Genomic DNA, 10302 nt, shown 5'->3' with positions numbered 1-10302 from the left:
CAAAAGGGAAAGAGGCTTTGGAGACAGGGACGGAGCCTGAAATCCTGAAAATGTACTCAGGGATGCTCAGATGTAGAAGAAAATGAGGAGGCAGCCAGAGAAACCAACAGGACTTCCGAAGTTCTCCGATGAGCTCAGATTTAAAAAACAAAAAGAGATCATGCTTTAAAAAAAAAATGGATAGAGGAGGAATGCATGCAGTGAATTCAAAGTGCGATATGAACCAAGTCCACAGGACGTCAGGAACTCCGCTGACTACACCAAATCCAGCATGAGATAAAGATTGCAAAAGCTGGACCGACAAAGAGGGAAGGTCAGAATGGAAGGCAGCAGGAGGGGGCCTTATGCTTCATGGGGAAGGGGCTCCACACATATTTTTGTTATTATGAAAGTAATACAGGGTGGCCGTGTCTATTGGCGGAGAGGCAGGCAGGGCAGGTCGCCGCGAGATGCTGCGGGCGAGGCTGAGCGGGTGGAGGCCGGCAGCGGGTCTGGGAGGCACAGTCTGGGCTGCTGCATACCGGTCTGGCCATGGCAGCGGCACCTCTGAAAGTGTGCATCGTGGGCTCGGGGAACTGGGGTTCAGCTGTTGCAAAAATAATTGGTAATAATGTCAAGAAACTACAGAAGTTTGCCTCCACAGTCAAGATGTGGGTCTTTGAGGAAACAGTGAATGGGAGAAAACTGACAGACATCATAAATAATGACCATGAAAATGTCAAATATGTCCCTGGACACAAGCTGCCAGAAAATGTGGTCGCCGTCTCCAATCTCAGCGAGGCTGTGCAGGATGCAGACCTGCTGGTGTTTGTCATCCCCCACCAGTTCATTCACAAAATCTGCGATGAGATCACTGGCAGAGTACCCAAGAAAGCACTGGGGATCACCCTCATCAAGGGCATAGATGAGGGCCCCGAGGGACTGAAACTCATTTCTGACATCATCCGGGAGAAGACGGGCATTGACATCAGTGTGCTGATGGGCACCAACATTGCCAGCGAGGTGGCTGCGGAGAAGTTCTGTGAGACCACCATTGGCAGCAAAATCATGGAGAATGGCCTTCTCTTCAAAGAACTTCTGCAAACCCCCAATTTCCGAATAACTGTGGTTGATGATGCAGACACGGTTGAACTTTGTGGTGCTCTTAAGAACATTGTGGCCGTGGGAGCTGGGTTCTGCGATGGCCTTCTCTGTGGAGACAACTGATGATGCAGACACGGTTGAACTTTGTGGTGCTCTTAAGAACATTGTGGCCGTGGGAGCTGGGTTCTGCGATGGCCTTCTCTGTGGAGACAACACCAAAGCTGCCGTCATCCGCCTCGGCCTCATGGAAATGATTGCTTTCGCCAGGATCTTCTGCAAGGGCCAGGTGTCCACAGCCACCTTCCTGGAGAGCTGCGGGGTGGCCGACATGATAACCACCTGCTACAGAGGGCGGAACCGCAGGGTGGCAGAGGCATTCGCCAGAACCGGGAAGACCATTGAAGAATTGGAGAAGGAGATGCTGAATGGGCAGAAGCTCCAAGGACCTCAGACCTCTGCTGAAGTATACCGCATCCTCAAACAGAAGGGACTCATGGATAAGTTTCCATTGTTTACTGCCGTGTATCAGATCTGCTACGAAGGCCGACCTGTCTCCAGAGCCATCCAGAGCACATCTAACGGGAATCACAAAAGGGGCTGGGGAAAGTCCTGCCTCTCCCATCAGTCTTTTGGGTTCTTGTGGAAACCAACACTTGGCAACAAGAGATTTGCCCGATCATGCTCCCAACACGGACATGTATGAATTGTTACAGGTTCGTTTTTGAATTAGGAGAGGCAGTTCGTTGGCTCAACTGTACAGGGCAACAACTAAACACACATGTGGGCATGTGTGTTCATTTCTCATTGTGTGGGTGTTTCTACTAATCAATATTATACATCCTTTTTAAAGATCACATTTGAAATTTCCTCACTGTGGTACTCTTTTTTTTTTAAGAGAGAGTGAGAGAGGAGAGAGAGAGAAAGAACTTTTAATATTTATTTTTTAGTTCTCGGAGGACACAACATCTTTGTTGGTATGTGGTGCTGAGGATCGAACCCAGGCCACACACATGCCAGGCGAGCGCGCTACCACTTGAGCCACATCCCCAGCCCCCCCACTGTGGTACTCTATAAGATTGGGACTATCTCAGCTAAATTTTTTAGATGTACTTCATATGTATTTGAGTGGATGAATTATTTTTTTTCTCCTTCTTTTGATGATAAATTTAACCAGCATTAAAATGGTTGGTAGGATGAGGAAGGGAATGTGTTCAAAGATCACCGTATTTAACATTTAAACACTATCTCAAACCAGCATAATTAACTTACTTTGATTGTGGGTTGGTGGTTTTTTTTTTTTTTTTTTTTTTTTTACAATTAGGTACTTTCAATTAGATAATCCACTTATATACTTCCCCTCTTGCTGCAGTTTTCTGAATTTTTAGCCTTCTTTCTCTTTGTTGGCTGCCAGAATGTGCTTTTGTAAAGATTTCAGCAGTGGGAGAAGACAGAAAATTCACCGGGATTTTCCTGCCGTGACTGACGTTCTTCTGATTAACAGACACTACCTACTCTGTGCTAGGTGGTGCTTTTTTGCAAACATTTCTTAAGTCCCCCCAGATCCTCTGAGAGGGTGCTGCTATTATTCCTCTTGTAAGATGCAGTTGCTATACCTGGTCATCTGGGTGTGTGGGAACAGAGCCAGGAATGGAGTGCGGCACTCTCTACCTGCCAACATGTGGGACCTTTTAAGATATTACTAGGCTTTTCTGGCCTCCAGCTACTTGGTTGTGGCAAGTGTCCCATGCAACCTTTCCTGAGGTCACAGGAGGACATCCTGACACTGAGATGTGTGGGGGTCAGGGTCTTGATGATTGCCACACCAGGTATGGTCCACGGTCGGATAGTATCTGCTTCACTCTTTGGAATCCAGTTTCCCAGGCCCTGCCCTGGACCCCTGAGTGCTGTCTCTGCTTCAGTACACCTCTGTGTGTTTCTGATGCTTACTCTAATTTGAGAACCACTACTTTCAAAAATTTATTTCATCCTGGCCTGTCACACATTGTGTTCCACAGGAAGCAAGCATCCTGGACTCCAAGGGTTGTTCCAGGAGTACAGGAGACCTGGGGGAAGCTGCATACGTCCATCCCTCTTGAAGGTGTAGAATGTATGTTAGTGTCAGGGGAAGCTGTTTGCTTATCCCGGCGAGTCCCAAACACATTAGGCTTAGGGAGATGCTTTAGCAAAGGAAACTAGCCAAAGTTTCCAGGGAACACTGTTATAGGCTGAGGTGACTTTAGGACAGCTCGAGTGGATCCTTTGCTCTCTGCAAGCAATGAGCATGAATAGCTATCTACCTGTGGAATTGTGAGTTCTGAACTTTTGCAGTTCAGGTCAGCCATGAATCTTTTATGGAGCTTTAAGGTGACACTGTCGAGTACAACCAAGTCTACTTGTCAGCCTCGCTGAAATGCACATCATGTGGGATAAGTGCTTTTAATTTTAGAATTAGAATGGAATGACTGTACCCCTCAAAATGAGATTGGTTTCAGAATACCATTCCACAGTTACCTTATATAGCATTCCATAAGTATTAAAAGAACCTATGAATGTCATTTATATATTCATGAATTTTTAGTTACTTTGTGAGATTTTTTTTTGCCCCACCCCACCCAACCCCAACCCTAGTTTGAGGGGTTATTTTTCCCTTCTTCCTTTTGTTCTTCTATAACTGAAATGATTGTAGAATTGATTTCTGTGGGAATTCTAAAAGCTATCTAAAACACTTCTGGGGCCTTTTTCAGCCTCATACACAGAAGTACATGGAAGCGCACACAATGCTACAGGTTTTAGCAGTTTTAATGCCGCTGTTAAATCAATTTTGGGGTCTCCTGATAAATCTTTTTTAAAGTTTGTACATAGGTAACAAAGAGTTACTTTTTAAGGTATAAAAAGGGCTGTAAGCTAATTGTGGTGTCTACTAAGTAGGATCATGTGCTGGGAAGATTTGGGATTTTGTGTTTTCCCATCTGCATTCGGCCTCCTCTGGGTTTTGAACCTGAATGTTTTTTTTCTTTCCAAATCCCCTCTTACTGGAGCTGGGCATTGTGGCACATGCCTATCATCCCTGCAGCTTGGGAGGCTGAGGCAGGAGAGTCATGAGTTCAAAGCCAGCCTCAGCACTTAGCAAGGCCCTAAGCAACTTAGCAAGACCCTGTCTCTAAATAAAATGTATAAAAAGGGCTGGGGATGTGGCTCAGTGGTTAAGTGCCTCTGGATATACTCCCTGGTACCAAAAAAAAAAAAAAAAAATCCCTTCTTACCGCTCTGAATTCTGCTGACCATACCTCTCGAACATACTTATGATAATCTGCACATTATGGGAAAAGGTAAATTTTATATAAGTTTATGCTCTGCTACTTATAGATATTTATTACTCTACGAGTCATCTATTTTTGTAACCACCTGTGGTCCGTCCTTTATTTTAATTCACACTTCTTACTAATGATGGTGATAGGAAGGGAGACACCGAGATGAGGAAAGTTCATTTGTACTATTTCAGCCAATCTGTGAATGTAAAAACTACCCTGTGGCCTTGCTGTGGTCCACCCTGCCTGGTGTGGAACAGATGCCTCTCTTGACCCTCACCCTCAGGATGGAGTGGAGCTCCCTCTCTGGTCCTTTCCTCTCGCCCTTACCTGTGGGGTCGGCCTGCGGAGGGTGTTCTGGGGAGGTGCTAGTGTGCAAAGGGAACTTGAGTATTCCCACTGGTTCTGATCTGCTGCCCATTTACTTACACGTGGACTGTATTTGTTTACAGACGGTAGGTGGATGTATGATTTAAAGCTTGGTTTAATAAACATTTAACCCCTCCAAAAAAAAAAAAAAAAAGAAAGAAAGTAATACAGTATTGTTTAAGTTGATCTGGGAAGCAAACATATGGAAAAAATAAAAACCCTTTAATATCACCACCCAGAGCTCGCTCTTTCTTTCTTTCTTTCTTTCTTTTTTTTTTTTTTTGGTACGGGGATTGAACTCAGGTGCCCATCCCCTGCTTTTTTTTTTTTTTTTTTTATTTAGAGACAGAGTCTCACTGAGTTGCTTAGGCCCTCACTAAATTGCTGAGGCTGGCTTTGAACTCACGATCCTCTTCTGCCTCAGCTCAGCCACTGAGATTATAGGCACATGCCCCTGCGCCCAGCTGAGCTCTTTCTTTTCAGCATTTGTGTACTTCAAATTCAGGATCGTCTTCAGCACACAACTTTGTATTTTATTTTCACATCACAGGCCTTTTCCTGGCTCACTATTTGTGTTTTCAAAGCTCACTTTTTTTTTTTTTTTAGTAACTACCTAATTTTCCATCTTGCACATGCTCTATATTTAAAGTCTATCCCTACTTTTTCATGTTTAGCTGCTATCTGTCACTAGTATGAACAGTGCTACAGTTTAGATTCTTATAAAATATGTATGTGGAGGTGTGTGTGTGCTAGAAATGGAACCCAGGGTTGTGTATGTACCAGGCAAGCACTCTACCACTGAGCTATACTCCCACCCTATCTACAAAAATCTTTTTTGGGGGAGGGAGGGTACCAGGGCTTGAACTCAGGGGCACTTGACTACTGAGGCACATCCCCAGCCCTATTTTACATTATATTTAGAGACAGAGTCTCACTGAGTTGCTTAGCTCCTCACTTTTGCTGAGGCTGGCTTTGAACTCATGGTCCTTCTGCTTCAGCCTTCCAAGCCACTGGGGTTACAGGCATGCACCACCACACCTGGCCACAAAAATCTTTAATGCATTATCTTCTTTGGATAGAATCCTGGGTGTGGAATTACTTGACAAAGCATAAAGCACATCCAAGGCTCCTGATACATATTCCTTAATTGCCTTCCTGAAAGATCTGCCCGATGGATGCTTCTTCTACCTTACAAAGTGTGAATGTTCTAACCACAGTTCAAGGTTAACAGCTGACAAGGTTTTCAATTCTTTAATGTTTAGTTTTATTCTAGTTTATATAGCAAAGGAAATCAACACTCACATTGAAAAGAATAAAATGGCCACCATGAAGATGGAGGTAAAGTCCAGCTAAAAATAAAATAAGCAACTAACAATCCAAAATGAATTCAGGGACTGTCCCCCTGGAAAATATACCCCAAGTTGCAAAGTTTGTAATTGTGACCCCATCAACATCTTTACAATATGGGACAGTAAGGAAGAAAATCTAATTACATGCAAATTTTATTCTTAAAATATGTCCAAAATTGTGATGTTATTAAGAACATATATAGAAACGAATGCTGGAAGTTAAAGAGCTGAAATAATAACAGTAATTGAGTTTGGGGAGATTTTTTTCTTGCTTTCTCTACTTCCAAAATTTATGTCATATGTTTGTATCATTGTATGGTGGAAGAAAAAATGGAATTTTAAAAAAATGATAAACAGGAGAGATGCCTGAGCATACAGGAGGAACGACAATAGATTCTGACAACCAAGAATCACTAAGTTTGACAGGAATCCGCAGGCAGTGGTATGAATTGTCAACATATGGTTTATAAATCATTTAGGTGAATGTGAAATGCTTTCTGAAAGATGCACAGGTTCGACTCACACATGTTGACGATCATAACAAATTAAGACCAATTCTGCTTTTGACATAGTTACTCGGTTAGTAGATAAGGGGAAATACTTCTGTTATAATGTATGTCTCACTTTTAGCAACACATTTGATGACTTATCTACTGTCATCCTGAAATGTGGATTGGAATATAATGTTACCAGTGATTTGGCAGCTGCTGTACAAACTTTATGTGGAAAGTTCTGCTCAATAGCTAGATTATGAACCAATCAAACTCCATGGGGCTCTAGTGACTTCCATAGGTCTCAGTTATACGAAGGTAAAGAAGGGCTTGGAATATAATTTACTATTTTTAAGAGAACAGAGGCACAAATGTCTCTGATGAATATATTCTATTGCTGTTTTCTTTTCATTAAAGTGAGTATGGACACCCAACAACATTGATTTATGCACACTTTGCAAGAGGATCGTGGATCTTATTTTTTTCCCCTTTTTTTCAGTACTGGGGGTTGAACCCAGGGGCACTTTATCCCTGAGCTTCATCCCCAGCCCTTTTTATTTTTTATTTCAAGATAGGGTTTCACTAATCTGTTGAGGTTGGCCTCAGACTTGCCATCCTCCTATCTCAGCCTCCCAAGTTGCTGAGAGAATCATGGATCATAAGAAACATTCTTTTGGTCTCTAAATATGTGAGCAAGCACAGATATACTACAATAGTTTAATTTTATGGTGGATGCCTTGGTCTCCTACTTCAAAATAAGTGCAGCATCTTATTTAACTTGTCAAGAATATTTGTGATTCCCCACTTGTTTCTATGTGCCGTCTTATTCATTTTCTTCCACAGAGTTTGCTCTCTTTCAGTTGTTTGCCCCATTCCAAAATCCGTGCCTGTATCTGCTAAGATTCCCAGGCTAAGGGACTCTGCACTACATACGTAAGAATATGCACTTCCAACTGCTCAGTCCACTATTTTAAGAGCTTATTACTTAGAAAAACTTTCCAGAATGAAATGATAAAAAATTGACCCCCACCTAATTCTATTCAATATATTCAGCAAATTGAATAAAATCCAAGATTTCACAGATTTTTCAGGTGTTCTATAGCTGGAGAAATGAGGGCAAGATTGATCTCAAAGCCCCAAACCACAAGATAAATTTCACCAGATCAATGTAAATCTCAGCATGTAGGTTGATAAAGGAAAGGAAGCCGCCCAGCTTGAAGAAGTTACAGACCTTTCCATCGATCATCAGTTTAGCCTGACCCACTGGTAACATGGCTGGAGGGTAACTGAATTAGGCTGTGTTCAAAAGGAATAGACAGCCTTGAACATAATTGCTCCTTTGTACTGTGTTGGTCCAACCAAAGTTTGGCAGTTCTCAAGAAACACACGGGAGAGGGAGGCTTCGCCTACAGACAGTGGCGTCTGGAAGTCATGTAATTGAATGATACTGATGCCTTCCCTAGAGAGAAGATGACTAAGAAAGTGTGTCCAAATAGTTCAAGAACCATTATGTGAAGGAAATTTTCAGCCTGTTTTGAATTGTTCCTGGGCACAGACATTGTACTAATGAGTACCAGTTACAGGAAAGAAAGAGTCAATGTATGAAAAAAAATGCTTAATAATTAAAGATTTTCAGCAATGAAGTAAGTTTCTTCAAGAAGTGGTGAGCTGCCTTTGAATAATAGCATCAAGTTCTTGATTCTTATATTTCAATTAAGTGATACCTTGCAGAATAGATGAGGCTTCTCTAATGCTTAGACGTTCCATGGCTCCCCATTAAAAATAGGACAAAATGTAGATTCCTCTTTGTACTCTACAAGGTCTTCTGTGATCCAGCCCCAGCCAACCTGTATCCACAGTTCTCTCTTCTCTTTTCCACTTTTCACCATTTATTCTATGATTTTTCTTTGAGGCTTATCATGAACTAGCATAGCCATGAAGAAAACAGCTATCCCACTTCTCCGTCTATACACAAAAGACTTAAAATCAGCATACTATAGTAACGCAGCCACATCAATGTTCACAGCAGCTCAATTCACAATAGCTAAACTGTGGAAGCAACTTAGATGCCTCTCAGTGGATGAATGGATAAAGAAACTGTGGTATACACACACAATGGAATATTACTCATCATTAAAAGAGAATGAAATTATGGCATTTGAAGGTAAATGAATGGAGTTGGAGAATATTATGCTAAGCAAAATAAGCCATTTCCAAAAAACCAAAGGCCAGATGTTCTCTCTGATAAGTGGATGCTGATCCATATTGGGGAGGGGGGAGGCATGGGAAAAATGGAGGAACTGTGCAAAGGGGAGAGAGGGTGGGGAGGGTGCATGGGGGCAGAAAAGATGGTAGAATGAGATGGATATCATTACCCTAGGTACATGTATGACTGCACATATGGTGTGACGCTACATCATGTACAATCACTGAAAAGTTGTGCTGCAATTGTGCACAATGAATCAAAATGCATTCTGCTGTCATACATACCTAATTAAAATAAATAAATTAATTTTAAAAAACAGGCAAAATATCTGCCCCGAGGTTGCCAACATCCTACTGGGAGAAGAAAGACAATCAATCAATCAATCAATCAATCAATTGAGAATAGATGAGATGTCAAGGATTAAGCACTGTGAAGAAAACTAATTAGGGTAAAATGAATAGTGGACAGTGGAAGGAGATGCTTTTTAAAATAGGGCAATGAGGGCAGGCCTCCCGGAGGAGGTGGTGTTAGACCAGAGCTCTGAAGAAAAAGAAGGAGTAAGTCCTGAGGTTTCCTGGGGAAAGAAACCTGTGTCTGGCCAGTGGTAGGACTGTCCCAGGAACAAGCCAGCAAGGCTGGAGGAGAGCAGAAGAGGGAGCGAGTTCCGAGCTGTGAGTGACAGGGGAACAGAGCTTAGGGGCCTTATTGGCCATGATCAGGATGTGACTTCCTCTGAGTGATGTGGGAAACTCCGGTTTAGAGAAGCAAAGTGACATAATCTGATTGATGCTTTTGAAGGACCACTGTGCAGGGAATGTTCTGCATATGGGTAGGATCAGGGAGACCAGTAGCTTGAGTCTTTTGGAAGCAGCTCTGAGATAGAGTTTGGGGTGTAAGAGTTTTATTAGGGACTGAAGCTTTGAAAGGAAGGCAGGGGAAGCGTGTTCGGGCAGAGCAGGAAATTGAGCTGAAATGCAGACCTGACAAGGCCGTGTCAGTCAGAGGTCAGCAAGAGAGAATAAGCCAGTATGGCCTGTGAGAGTCCTGACACGGGAGGTCCTTTATGGCCCCTACTCAGTCAGTCATGGGATGCAAGTGAATGTGGGAAGGATGTGACCTCAAAAGGCTCCTCTCTGTAGCTGAGGCAACCCTGAAGAGGTGACTGAAAGAAGCCAGGTGCTGACCACACTCCCCATAGGTGGGCAGCCAGTTCTTCCCTGAAGGGAGAGCAGGGTGGTTTATCTATGACTTCCACAATGGTGGACAGAGAGACCACTGGAGTTTCTTTATTCATTTTAGTTCACAAACATCCCAAAGATTTATCCACACCTGTGGTGATCCAGCTGGATGCTATGTTTCCCAGGCTCCGTAGCAGCTGGGTGTGGCCATGTGACTCCCTTTTAACTCTCTGGATGATCTCATTGCCTAGGGCTGTCTCTCTCTGGAGTATTGGGTAAGAAAGAAAGAAAAGCCATCTCTGAAGTACTATTCAGCTT

The 10302-nt window shown here is 42.9% G+C and overlaps 1 pseudogene across 1 annotated transcript; it reads left to right on the top strand.

The window, feature by feature from the left end:
* The first annotated feature begins 410 nt into the window (after positions 1–410).
* On the top strand, positions 411–1797 carry LOC308636688 (glycerol-3-phosphate dehydrogenase 1-like protein; annotated as a pseudogene). The gene is made up of 2 exons: positions 411–1192; positions 1263–1797. The product of its transcript is annotated as a glycerol-3-phosphate dehydrogenase 1-like protein (transcript).
* The last annotated feature ends 8505 nt before the right edge of the window (positions 1798–10302 follow it).

This window comes from Spermophilus citellus (assembly GCF_964194105.1).
Source record: "Spermophilus citellus genome assembly, chromosome: 17".
Taxonomy (NCBI): Eukaryota; Metazoa; Chordata; class Mammalia; order Rodentia; family Sciuridae; genus Spermophilus; species Spermophilus citellus.
This window is presented reverse-complemented; position numbering and strand designations above follow the sequence as displayed.